Raw genomic sequence first — 13,847 nt, 5'->3', positions numbered from 1 at the left:
TTTTCTTACAGTAGGCTGACAGAAAGGGGGTGGAAGAGGGGGAGAGAAATGCGGCAAAGGACCGCGGGTCGGAGTCGAACCTGGGTCGACCGCGACGAGGACTAAGGCCTCCGTATATGGGTCACGCTACCCGCTGCGCCACCAGCGCGCCAGGTACTTTCTATGTTAAGTGTGCCTTGTCTAATGCAGAACACAATGAGGAAGTCACACCGTTAACAAAGGTGTCTATTTGTAAATGGGAAGAAACAACATTGCTGCCGTCTACAGGGCATTTCTGCAATACTGACGATATTTAAAGGGGGACAGACTCTTTAAAGTTTGATGCAGCATTATCTGATAAAGATCTACTATAATGGAACCCTCTTTTGGGGGTGGAGAACTCAGTTAGATTAAACTCAAATGTTATTAACAAATGATCAGATAGGACAGGGTTGTGAGAGAATACTGTTAAATCAATGCCATATGTCAGCACAAGGTCTAAAGTATGAAGCCAAGAGTGTGTCGGTTTATGCACATTTTGAGCAAAACCAATTGAATCTAGGATAGTTTTAAAGGCTACGCTAAGGTTATCACATTCAGTGTCAACATGAATGTTAAAATCACCCACTATAATAACCTTGTCAGTGTTTATCACCAAATCAGATAAGAAATCTGACAACTCATCCAAAAACTGAGTGTAAGGGCCTGGTGGACGATACAAAACAACAAACAGAAGAGGTTTTATTGCTTCGCAATTTGGATGAGGGAAACTGAGGGTTAAATGTTCAAAATAAATGTTCAAAATAAATCAATCTGATTATCAGAAATCAATTCATTAACTAACAAGGTCTTTGGAGGGAGAGACCTTATATTTAATAGACCACATTTAATTGTTTTATTTTTTGGTTCAAAGTGATCCGTATGGATTTTTATTAGATTTTTATGATTTGTTCCTTTTAGATCAGTTTTTGATCTGTTAAGTTTTGGCCGTGGGAAAGACACCGTCTCAATAGGATAATGGGTGGGTAACAGTATAGAAGCTGCAGAGAGGTGTGTTAAACTACGGCTCTGCTTCCTGGTCTGGACCCTGGGTTGTCAGCATTTAGGAGGACTAATAAATCTGGCCAGATTCCTAGAAAGAAGAGCTGCACCATCCAAAGTGGGATGAATACCGTCTCTCCGGATCAGACCAGGTTTTCCCCAGAAAGTTCTCCAGTTATCAATGTAGCCCACGTCGTTTTCTTGACACCACCTAGACAACCAGCGGTTGAATGATGACATGCGGCTAAACATGTCATCACTGGTCAGATCAGGCAGGGGACCAGAGATAATTACGACATTGTTTTATCAAACTCACACACCGAAGCAACACCAACTTTAGTGACCTCACAAACGCAGACCCAGGAAGCTCCATCCCCTTCAAAGACATCAAAGAGCATGTGTTATTTTTCTTTTTTTAAAACTTGCAGTTTAAATAAATTGTTGAGCTGGAATTCAGTGTTTGTGTGTCTTTATTTAACAATAGGTCTCTAAACAACAGCATAAAATGGCCAGGCAGTGGCTGCACTTAAGATGTATGTTTTTAATTTTTTGGTAATTACCAATATCAACCAATATGATTTCTATTTTATTGATATGCTTTTTCTATATCAACCAGCCCTAATATATATAAAGAAATCTACTTTTTGACTCAAGGTTTGACAACAATATAATTCTAGTAACTCAGTTGCTCTGTAATTCTGGGAATTGACTTAATTACTCTTAGTTTCTGTCATCCCTGTAACTATGACTTGCCATAGTTATGGTATCCATATCTTATGAAGAAACACTGAGGAACCAACCTGGGTTCCACCCTTTGAGCCATTGGTGACACCAAATCCTTAAAAGACAGTAGCTACATTCGGTCTCTATTTCAGACAGATATCTCCTCTACCCCTCCATGCTGTTCATCACTGGTCTGACAGTGTGGAAGTGGGTCAATGTCAGGAACCTGCCTTATAGACACCTGCTCACAAACAAAGTGACTGAAGAGTCATGTAAACTGATTCATAGATATCACTCTGCCCAGCAGTACGTTATAATTCAGGGAGGACATATGTATGTTATTTGTATGGGTTTTGGACACTGAGCTATATTATCCACAGGAGTGCTGACAGCCACTGTTTGAACAAGTCGCTTTGAGGCCACCAGCCGCCATATTGGTACTCCCTATTTTCCTCCAGTAACTAGGGAATATGTGCGCTACAGCATCAAATAACGAGGATTTTCTCATGTTCAGGGGGGCTAAAGACTTTTAAAATGTCAAATGTCATATACTTTTATGTTATGTTCTAAAACTATCAAGTACTGAGAAAGTCATGTGCTAAAATATTTTGCATTTTATTTTTTTAAATATATATAACATTTATAAATATATAAATAACAATATACAGAAACATTTATTTACATATATGTATACATATATTTACATATACACAACAAGCAGTTTTCTGGCTGTGTGAAAACGTTTCACAGGTAATTCTACAGTCAGTGGATGTACTAACACTATCAACTACTAGGAAATTAGGTGCTGAAATATTTTACATGTTATTCATATTAAATATATATATATATGTATATATAAGTATGTGTATATGTAAATATATGTATACATATATGTAAATATATGTTTCTGTATATTATTTATATATTTATAAATGTTAAATATACATTTTTAAATGAATAAAATGCAAAATATTTCAGCACATGACTTTCTCAGTACTTGATAGTTTTAGAACATAACATAAAAGTATATGGCATTTGACATTTTAAAAGTCTTAACCCCCCCTGAACATGAGAAAATCCTCGTTATTCGATGCTGTAGCACACATATTCCCTAGTTACTGAGGGGAAATAGGGAGTACCAATTTGGCGGCTGGTGGCTTCAAAGTGACTCGTTCAAACAGACGGTGATTAGCACTCCAGTGTAGAATAGAGCTCAGTGGTATTATATAGCTCAGTGGATTGTGGACCTGAAACTCTTTCCGTCACTGCCACTCTACTGCCCCCTTCTGGACTAAAGTGTTACGGTTCATTAGAAAGAAGAAAGATTTATTTCTGTTTAAGTTTGGAAAGTGAAATGTTGGAGTCCATGACACGAATAGCATAGAACAGATTATGATTACAAATATTAGGGAAATAATAGAACAACACAAAAATCTGCTTTTAGTTACACTATTCCATCTTTTTCCATTGCAAACATCTCTGACTGTAATAACAAGAAAACTACAAAAACACTTGATTTATGCACTTTATTTACAAGAATAAAAGGCGAGAGGCTTTTCCTCTCGCCTTTTATGTAAATATATATTGATAACTGTCTTGTGCTGAATATAAAGTTTTGAAAAGCCAAAAAAACTTTAGCAACTGAAGTTAACCAGTGGTGTAAATTTGGCAGAGATTTTATAGCAACCTCTGCATATCCAGAATTAGCCAGCAAAAGAATTAGCCTCAAAAAGAGTGTCTCCTCCTGGGAAACTGCTGTCAAGATTCTTTCTTAATTAATGATTACAAAGTTTTTGTAGTTGTTTTACTCAACATAACAACATTAGTCACACTATTAATGATCAATCCCAATGTGGCTTCATGAAAGCCAGGTGTGTCCAAACTTTTCGGTACATGGGCCAAAATTATCATGTCAAAGGACCTCGAGGGCCAAATAATTGACAATTTTTTTAAACCAAATAAATTGTTAATTCTTTTTAGCTGGTCTACGAAATGGAATCATTTTAAATAACTTTTAAATAACTTTTCTGTAATAATTTTGCCCTAATCACCAAATCTTTCTTGAAATGCAGTTGGGGGGGGGGGCACCCAAAATCAGTATAGGGGCCACAAATGGCCTCCAGGCCATGCTTGGACACGTTATCTCACACTGCCCTGGCCTCCTCCTTCCTGCAGCTGCTGATAGTTTACGAGGAGTGGGTAAGAGATGATAGGCCATTTTAGACACTAAGGCCTGATAAAATAATTTCCCATCAACAAACGTCATCTGCATTTAGGCCATTTGGCAGAATGCGTAATAAAATAATATAAAATTGTTTTTCTGGCTGTTTTTGCAGTGGTCCTCTTGTTTCAATGAGATCCACCCTTCTTCGCTGTTGACAGCTCTGACAGACATCTTTACAGAGATCTTTACAGACATACCGACTTAAAGGAACAAATCATAAAAATCTAATACAAATCCATACGGATCACTTTGAACCAAAAAATAAAACAATTATATGTGGTCTATTAAATATAAGGTCTCTCCCTCCAAAGACTTTGTTAGTTAACGAATTGATTTCTGATAAACAGATTGATTTATTTTGTCTCACAGAAACCTGGCTACAAGAGGACTACGTTAGTATAAATGAGTCAACCCCCTCCAGTTATTCAAATTTCCACATTCCCAGATCTGTGGGAAGAGGAGGAGGAGTGGCAACCATCTTTCAGTCTGATTTATTAATTAGTCCCAGGCCAATTAATAACTACAGTTCTTTTGAACATTTAACTCTCAGTTTCCCTCATCCAAACTGCAAAGCAATAAAACCTCTTCTGTTTGTTGTTTTGTATCGTCCACCAGGCCCTTACACTCAGTTTTTGGATGAGTTGTCAGATTTCTTATTTGATTTGGTGTTAAATACTGATAAGGTTATTATAGTGGGTGATTTTAACATTCATGTTGACACAGAATGTGATAACCTTACTGTAGCCTTTAAAACTATCCTAGATTCAATTGGTTTTGCTCAAAATGTGCATAAACCGACGCACTCTCGGCTCCATACTTTAGACCTTGTTCTGACATATGGCATTGATTGTGAAGAATTAACAGTATTTCCTCACAACCCTGTCCTATCTGATCATTTTATAATAACATTTGAGTTTAATCTGAGTTCTCCACCCCCAAAAGAGGGTTCCATTATAGTAGATCTTTATCAGATAATGCGCCATCAAAACTTAAAGAGTCTGTCCCCCTCTTAATATCCTCAGTATTGCAGAAATACCCTGCAGATAGCAGCAAGGTTGTTTCTTCCCATTCACAAATAGATGTCTTTGCTAACAGTGTGACTTCCTCATTGCGTTCTGCATTAGACAATGTAGCTCCCTTGAAAAAGAAGGTGATTATTCACAGGAAGCTGGCTCCCTGGTTTAATTCAGAGCTGCGTTCCTTGAAGCACATGTTAGGAAATTGGAGAGAAAATGGCGCTCTACACACCAAGAAGAATCCTACTTAATCTGGAGGGACAGACTATTGTTGTATAACAAGACCCTTCGCAGAGTTAGAGCAACATATTTTTCATCATTAATTGAGGAGAATAAAAATAATCCTAGATTTCTCTTTAGTACAGTTGCCAAACTTACCCAGAGCTGCAGCTCTGTTGATCCATCCATTCCCTTAGCTCTTAGCAGTAATGATTTTATGGGATTCTTCATAAATAAAATTGATGCCATTAAAAATAAAATAATTGGCATCCTCCCAAACATGATTACATCGTCCTCAGTAAGTGAGGCAGCATTGGAGGAATCCTTAGAACCTGCATAGTGTTTGAACTGTTTAGAAGCAGTAGAGCTTTCTGAGCTATCTAAAATTTTAGCTTCATCTAAACCTTCTACCTGTATGTTGGACCCAATCCCAACCCAGTTGTTTAAGGAGGTATTCCCTTTGATCAGTGGTCCTATTTTAGACATAATTGATCTATCCTTAGTAAATGGATATGTACCACAGGCTTTTAAAGTAGCTGTTATTAAACCTTTACTTAAGAAACCTTCTCTTGATCAAGATGAGTTAGTAAATTACAGACCTATATCTAATCTTCTTTTCTTATCTAAAATTCTTGAGAAAGTAGTTGCTAATCAACTTTGTGAACATTTACAAAGTAATGACCTACTTGAGGAGTTTCAGTCAGGCTTCAGAGCTCATCATAGCACTGAAACAGCTCTGGTGAAGGTCACTAATGATATTCTCATGGCCTCAGATAATGGACTTGTGTCTATACTTGTCCTGTTAGATCTCAGTGCTGCGTTTGATACAGTTGATCACAATATTCTCCTACAAAGACTTGAACATACTGTAGGGATTAAGGGGAAAGCATTAGGCTGGTTTAAATCTTATCTGTCAGACAGATTCCAATTTGTTCATGTTAATAATAAATCTTCCTCAAACTCTAGGGTCACCTGTGGAGTACCACAGGGTTCAGTCCTTGGACCAATTCTCTTTACTATACATATGCTTCCGATTGGCAAAATTATCAGACAGCATGGGATTAATTTCCACTGTTATGCTGATGACACTCAGATATATTTATCCATAAATCCTGATGAATCCAATCAATTACTTCGACTGCAGTCATGTCTTGATGACATCAAAAGCTGGATGACTTTAAATTTCCTGCATCTAAATTCTGACAAGACAGAAGTTGTAATCTTTGGACCAGACTTCTCAAAAAATAAAGTTCTTAATCAATCACTTAATCTGGATGGCATTAACTTGGCCTCTGGTAATAAAGTTAAAAATCTTGGTGTTGTTTTCGACCAAGACATGTCATTTAAATCCCATATTAAACAGGTTTCCAGAGTTTCCTTTTTTCACCTCAGGAATATCGCCAAAATTAGAAACATTCTGTCCAGGAGTGATGCTGAAAAACTAGTCCATGCATTTGTTACTTCAAGGCTGGACTATTGTAATTCTTTACTATCAGGAATTCCACAAAATGCAGTTCAAAGCCTTCAGCTGATCCAAAATGCTGCGGCAAGAGTTCTGATGAAAATCAACCAGAGGGATCATATTTCTCCTGTTTTAGCTTCCCTTCATTGGCTTCCTGTTAAATCAAGAATAGAATTTAAAATTCTTCTTCTAACATATAAAGCCCTTAATAATCAAGCTCCACCATATATCAGAGCTCTGATTACCCCGTAATTCAATTCAAAGGAAATTTAAAGTCATCCAGCTTTTGATGTCATCAAGACACAAGGTATGAGAAATATCACAAGTTGGAATGTTATGTAATTTGAGTACCAACCAATTTCTAATTTCTAACCAGAAATTTCTGGATATAGGACAAGAAAAAAACAAGGTCCACTTCAAATCTGCTACAGGGGTATGAAACGATTGGGTCTCCTTAACCTTTGAGGAAAGAATGGGTTTTAGTCAATTTAGGAAAAATTATTATTTCATCCTTAATTATGAATGTGTGGTAAACTATATCCTTTAAAATGGTTATTACATATTTATAAATTGAACTGCAAAAATTCCTGCCTACACTTTTTGAACGTCTCATCTACATGCATACATGAAGCATGAACAGGAAAAATAAATACATCAAGAGAAAACTATATAAAACAAAGAACTTACAAAACCCAGCATTTATTCTAAGTCCCATCATGTCAACAAAGTTAACAGAAAACATTTCCATGTCTTGCTGACACTATAAGACCATTGAAAAGTCATCCTTTGCTGAAGTGTAGTCTTCAGGAGCTGTTTTCTGACTGGCGTGGCTCATCTGGAACACCTCATGCTCATCCATCTCCCCTCAGAATAAGGCCTTGTGCTGGGGGTTCCAGTCCATTGGAGTATATAAGACTTCCCCCTGGTTAAATAACAACAAATCAAAGAAAAATAATCACAAGTGAGATTCGTACAACAGTAAAACATGTAAATGCATGCATGTCATTTAGATTAAAAGCTTCTCAGTTGTCAATTTATATACACTACATTACACTGGACATACATAGCCAAGCAGATGGAACTGCTCTATTGAGTTTGCAGACGAAGCAGAGAACTCTTTTTTAACATCTCCTGTCTGGCAGTGTAGCATCAGAAATTGCTGTCTTAATGCCAAAAAGAGCCCAAAAGATTTATTTTTCACAAGTGGAACCTTACTGCTTTAGTGCTCCACTTGGTTTATGTAAGCAAGAAGTTTTATTAGATTTTATACTGGGACTATTTCATGTTCAATGGAGACAGAAACAGGTAGAAGAGGAAAGAAGGAGAGAAATAGACATAATGCTAAAAGGGAGAAATTGTGACAAAAATAGAGCAGAGGAAAGGGAGAGAGCAATATAACATCCTCTGAGTCTGCTTCTACACCTCTGTTGTGCTATTACATGCTGTTTAAAGTTATTTTATGTTTAATAAATAAGTCTTTGTCTGTTAGATATTGTCTGGTGAATATCAGCCCAAACAGCTGATATCAGGACAATAGTTGAAAGGAATGACTGAAGTTCTGGTGATCTTTAAACAGCAAACTCTGCACACATTAGAATAAAGGAGTGACAACTTCTCTTCAAGTTCAAGAATTTAATAACAGAAATAAAATGAACATCTCTATATAATGCTGTTTATCTGAATTAACACTATATTTCGATTAACAAATCATCTCTACTAGGCTAGTGAAACTAAGCAAAATGAAAATAAAAAGAAGCTAAGGAACTATTTACAAACAATAGAAACAAAAGACAAAATAAAATGTTTGATCAACATCATCAGAATAATTTAGTGAATCCTGGTTCACTGCAGATCTGATTTAAAGAACATGGAATGGAGTTTAATTAGCTTTACTAATTCAGAACAACATCTGGTATGTGCTTCAACCCATTCACAATAAAAATCTTGAGTAAACAAAACATTATTTTATAAAATAACATTTTAAAGAATGATTTGCTCAGTAAAGGAAGATAATTGTGAAGAGAGCCGTAGTTTAACACACCTCTCTGCAGCTTCTGTACTGTTACCCATCCATTATCCTATTGAGACGGTGTCTTTCCCACGGCCAAAACTTAACAGATCAAAAACTTATCTAAAAGGAACAAATCATAAAAACCTAATAAAAATCAATACGGTTCACCTTGAACCTAAAAATAAAAGAATTAAATGTGGTCTATTAAATATAAGGTCTCTCCCTCCAAAGACTTTGTTAGTTAATGAATTGATTTCTGATAATCAGATTGATTTATTTTGTCTCACAGAAACCTGGCTACAAGAGGACTATGTTAGTATAAATGAGTCAACTCCCTCCAATTATTCAAATTTCCACATTCCCAGATCTGTGGGAAGAGGAGGAGGAGTGGCAACCATCTTTCAGTCTGATTTATTAATTAGTCCCAGGCCAACTAATAACTACAGTTCTTTTGAACATTTAACCCTCAGTTTCCCTCATCCAAACTGCAAAGCAATAAAACCTCTTCTGTTTGTTGTTTTGTATCGTCCACCAGGCCCTTACACTCAGTTTTTGGATGAGTTGTCAGATTTCTTATCTGATTTGGTGTTAAATACTGATAAGGTTATTATAGTGGGTGATTTTAACATCCATGTTGACACTGAATGTGATAACCTTAGTGTAGCCTTTAAAACTATCCTAGATTCAATTGGTTTTGCTCAAAATGTGCATAAACCGACGCACTCTCAGCTCCATACTTTAGACCTTGTGCTGACATATGGCATTGATTGTGAAGAATTAACAGTATTCTCTCACAACCCTGTCCTATCTGATCATTTTTTAATAACATTTGAGTTTAATCTGAGTTCTCCACCCCCAAAAGGGGGTTCCATTATAGTAGATCTTTATTGGATAATGCTGTATCAAAACTTAAAGAGTCTGTCCCCTTTTTAATATCCTCCGTATTGCAGAAATGCCCTGTAGATGGCAGCAATGTTGTTTCTTCCAATTCACAAATAGATGTCTTTGTAAACGGTATGACTTCATCATTGCGTTCTGCATTAGACAATGTAGCTCCCTTGAAAAAGAAGGTGTGGAGTACCACAGGGTTCAGTCCTTGGACCAATTCTATTTACTATATATATGCTTCCGATTGGCAAAATTATCAGACAGCATGGGATTAATTTCCACTGTTATGCTGATGACACTCAGCTATATTTATCCATAAATCCTGATGAATCCAATCAGTTACTTCGACTGCAGTCATGTCTTGATGACATCAAAAGCTGGATGACTTTAAATTTCCTGCACTTAAATTCTGACAAGACCGAAGTTGTAATCTTTGGACCAGAGTCCTCAAAAAATAAACTTCTTAATCAATCCCTTAATCTGGATGGCATTAACTTGGCCTCTGGTAATAAAGTAAAAAATCTTGGTGTTGTTTTCGACCAAGACATGTCATTTAAATCCCATATTAAACAGGTTTCCAGAGTTTCCTTTTTTCACCTCCGGAATATCGCCAAAATTAGAAACATTCTGTCCAGGAGTGATGCTGAAAAACTAGTCCATGCATTTGTTACTTCAAGGCTGGACTATTGTAATTCTTTACTATCAGGAAGTCCACAAAATGCAGTTCAAAGCCTTCAGCTGATTCAAAATGCTGCAGCAAGAGTTCTGATGAAAATCAACCAGAGGGATCATATTTCTCCTATTTTAGCTTCCCTTCATTGGCTTCCTGTTAAATCAAGAATAGAATTTAAAATTCTCCTTCTAACGTATAAAGCCCTTAATAATCAAGCTCCATCATATATCAGAGCTCTGATTACCCCGTATGTTCCTAACAGAGCACTTCGCTCTCAGACTGCAGGTCTGCTGGTGGTTCCTAGAGTCTCTAAAAGTAGAATGGGAGGCAGATCCTTTAGCTATCAGGCTCCTCTCCTGTGGAACCAACTCCCAGTTTTGGTCCGTGAGGCAGACACCCCGTCTACTTTTAAGACTAATCTTAAAACTTTCCTTTGTGACAAAGCTTCTAGTCAGAGTGGCTCATGTTACCCTGAGCTACCTCTATAGTTGTGCTGCTATAGGCCTAGGCTGCTGGAGGACATCAGGGTCTAATTTTCTCACTCTACTGATTTCTACTGTTCTCCAGTTTTGCATTGTATTACATTGAAATGACTGTCGTCATTGCAGCTTTTAACTTTTTGCTCTCTCTCTTTTCTCTTCATAGTAGGTACACCTGGTCTGGCGTTCTGTTAGCTGTGACATCATCCAGAGAAGACGGCTCACCCGCTACTACCATCTAATGTAGAACAGATTACTAGATTAATGTGTGCTTCTGTGCTTTTTTGTCTCTCTTGTTGTGTCTCTGTTCTGTCTTCTGTAACCCCAGTCGGTCGAGGCAGATGACCGTTCATACTGAGCCCGGTTCAGTGTGAGGGATTGCTGCAAAGCCATGGACAATGCAGATGACTCTCCCTGTAGCTCTACGCTTCTTCAGGAGTGAATACTGCTTGTGAATTTAAGGCAGTCTTCTCAGCTGAATTGGATCCTGTGCAGCAGTCCCGTTCACTACTGGCGTTAAAGCAATGTGGACGACGCGTCTCTGAATTCTCAGTGGAGCCTGGCTGTTAAAGGCTGTCTTTTTCCAAGCACTCGTTGAAACATTAAAGGACGAGTTAGCGCGCGTTGAGGAGGCCGATACCTTTGAGGGTCTAATCTCCTTAGCTATTCGGCTGGACGCCCGGTTACCTAGCCGAAGCCGGGGGCGGTCTGAGAGACCTATGCGGCCGTCTTTAACACCTGTACAATGGGGTTTATCCCCACGGCCAGCTATAACACTGCCGCCACCTACCGAACCTATGCAGATTGGCCGCGTACACCTCACCTGAGAAGAACGTCAACAGCGTTCTCAGAAAATCAGTGTCTTTACTGCGGGACCGCAGGACACTTTGTTAACTCCTGTCCAGTTCGACCAAAAGATCGGGTCCGTTGCCCGTAGTGGGGAAGACGGCGGACCGCTGTAGAATTTCATCCCCCAAGTCTCCTGATGATCTGGCTACGTCTCGTTTTTGTTTCTCGGTTACCTTAGTCTTAGAACAGGACAATCTTAACGTTTCCACTTTAGTTGACTCCGGCTACAATTTTAACCTGATTGACCAAGGATTGGTCACCCAGTCTCGGATAGAGACGGTTCCTTTGTCCGCGCCTCTCCAGGTCTCCGCCTTAGATGGGGAACGTTTAACTTTATGTAATATTCATTCATATTTAGGAGTAGACCCCCACCTCACTCACCTGTGAACATCCAGGGGCAGGACATAGAAACTGTGGAGAGTTTCAGATACCTGGGTGTTCACGTCAACAATAAGCTGGACTGGACTCATAACACAGACGCTCTGTATAAGAAGGGCCAGAGCCTCCTCCACCTCCTGAGGAGGCTGAGGTCCTTTGGAGTGGGCAGGCCTCTGCTAAAGACCTTCTATGACTCTGTGGTGGCCTCAGCCCTCCTCTACGCTGTCGTCTGCTGGGCTCCTGGCAGCACAGAGCGGGACAGAAAGAGGCTGAATAAACTGGTGAGGAAGGTCACTTCTGTCCTGGGCTGCTCTCTGGACTCTGTGGAGGAAGTAGCTGAGAGGAGGGTGTTGTCCAAGTTCACATCCATCATGGACAACACCTTCCACCCCCTGCACCAGACTGTAGAGGAGCTGAGCAGCTCCTTTAGTGCCAGACTTAGACATCCTGTCTGTAAAAAGGAGCGCTACCGCAGGTCATTTATTCCTGCTGCTATCAGATTATACAATGCTGCACTGTAACTGTGACCATAACTGTAATAATTAATGTGCAATAACCAAGGTGCAATAATCTATTTAATACACTGTCCTACAACCCGTGCAATAATCCTGATGTAGTGACTTCTGCTGCTATCACCACCTGAACATAAGTCAGCCCACATGTATGTATGTATGTACAAATGTATACACGAATGTATTTGCACAAATATACGTGTAGGTACGTATGTATGTAGGCGCATAGATATATGTATATAAGTATATATATATGTTTATATATATATAGAGCACTATGAATGTAAATAAGACATCATATGCCCATTCCTATTTCCTTTTTTGTATTTTTTGGTATCCTTTTTGATCCATTGTACATATTCACTGAAGATTCACTGTATATAACTGAATGCACCTGCACCTTCTTGTATGAGCCGAGGTGACGAGTTAATTTCTCCATTGTAAGATCAATAAAGACTATCTTATCTTATTCCGAGTTTAGTTCTGGTTTATGTTATAAGTTTTAGTTTTCCTCCTCTCTCCTGTCTTTGATTATCTGGCTGCTTTGAGTTCTGTCTTATCTGGATCCTTGTTTAGTTGGTGTAATGTTTTGGTTTACCTTGTTATTGTCATCACTTTTAGTCTTAGCCTGTTCTTCTGTCTTTAGGTTGTACTTCAGGGTTGTTTTGGTTTTTATCAGTTCTGGTGTTGCCTCTGTTCCTATTAGCCTTTTTAGTCTAGTCCCTCCTTGATTATTTCCACCTGGTTTTGGTTAATTAGTCCCTCACTCTTCACCTGTCTGCACACCTATTTATTCCCCCCTCAGTTCTCTGCACCTTGCCATAATGTCTCTACTCGCTCCCTACACATATGCGATTGGTAAGAGCTCCCCAGCCTCTGCTAATTTTTGATGTCCTGTCTGTTTGTGCCCGACCTGTTTTCTGTCCTTCTGTTCTGAGCCTATCTGATCTCGTCCTGATGGTCTCCCTGGATCCAGCTCTGTTCTCTCGAAATATATCAGAGAATCACTATCGGTAGGGTTAATTCGCCCCTCCTCCTCTCCATTGGGCGCAGGCTTTTTCTTCGTGGGAAAGAAGAATGGATGCCTCCGTCTGTGTATTGACTACCGAGGGCTTAACCAAATCACTGTTAAGAATAAATACCCACTTCTCCTGTTGTCCTCTGCTCTAGAACCAGTCCAGAATGTGGTCATATTTATCAAGCTTGACCTGCGCAACGCTTACCCTCTGGTCCGAGTCCGCCAGGGGGATGAGTGGAAGACAGCTTTTAAGACTCCACTTGGTCACTTCGAGTATGTGGTCATGCCTTTTGGTCTGCGTAACGCCCTGTCCGTATTTCAGGCTTTAGTGAATGACGTCCTACGAGACTTTTTGAACGTCTTCGTTTTTGTCTA

The 13,847-nt window shown here is 38.8% G+C and overlaps 1 long non-coding RNA gene across 1 annotated transcript in view; it reads right to left on the bottom strand.

Moving 5' to 3' along the window:
- Positions 1-6,932: 6,932 nt before the first annotated feature.
- Positions 6,933-13,847, bottom strand: part of LOC118561605 — a 39,766-nt gene continuing 32,851 nt past the window's right edge. The window contains exon 3 of the long non-coding RNA XR_004930163.1: positions 6,933-7,586. This is a non-coding gene — a long non-coding RNA (uncharacterized LOC118561605). The remainder of the gene's footprint in view (positions 7,587-13,847) is intronic.

The sequence above is a fragment of the Fundulus heteroclitus genome, unplaced genomic scaffold (genome assembly GCF_011125445.2).
Source record: "Fundulus heteroclitus isolate FHET01 unplaced genomic scaffold, MU-UCD_Fhet_4.1 scaffold_68, whole genome shotgun sequence".
Classification (NCBI taxonomy): Eukaryota; Metazoa; Chordata; class Actinopteri; order Cyprinodontiformes; family Fundulidae; genus Fundulus; species Fundulus heteroclitus.
The sequence above is the reverse complement of the archived record's forward strand: the minus strand, read 5'-3'. Positions and strand labels throughout refer to the sequence as shown.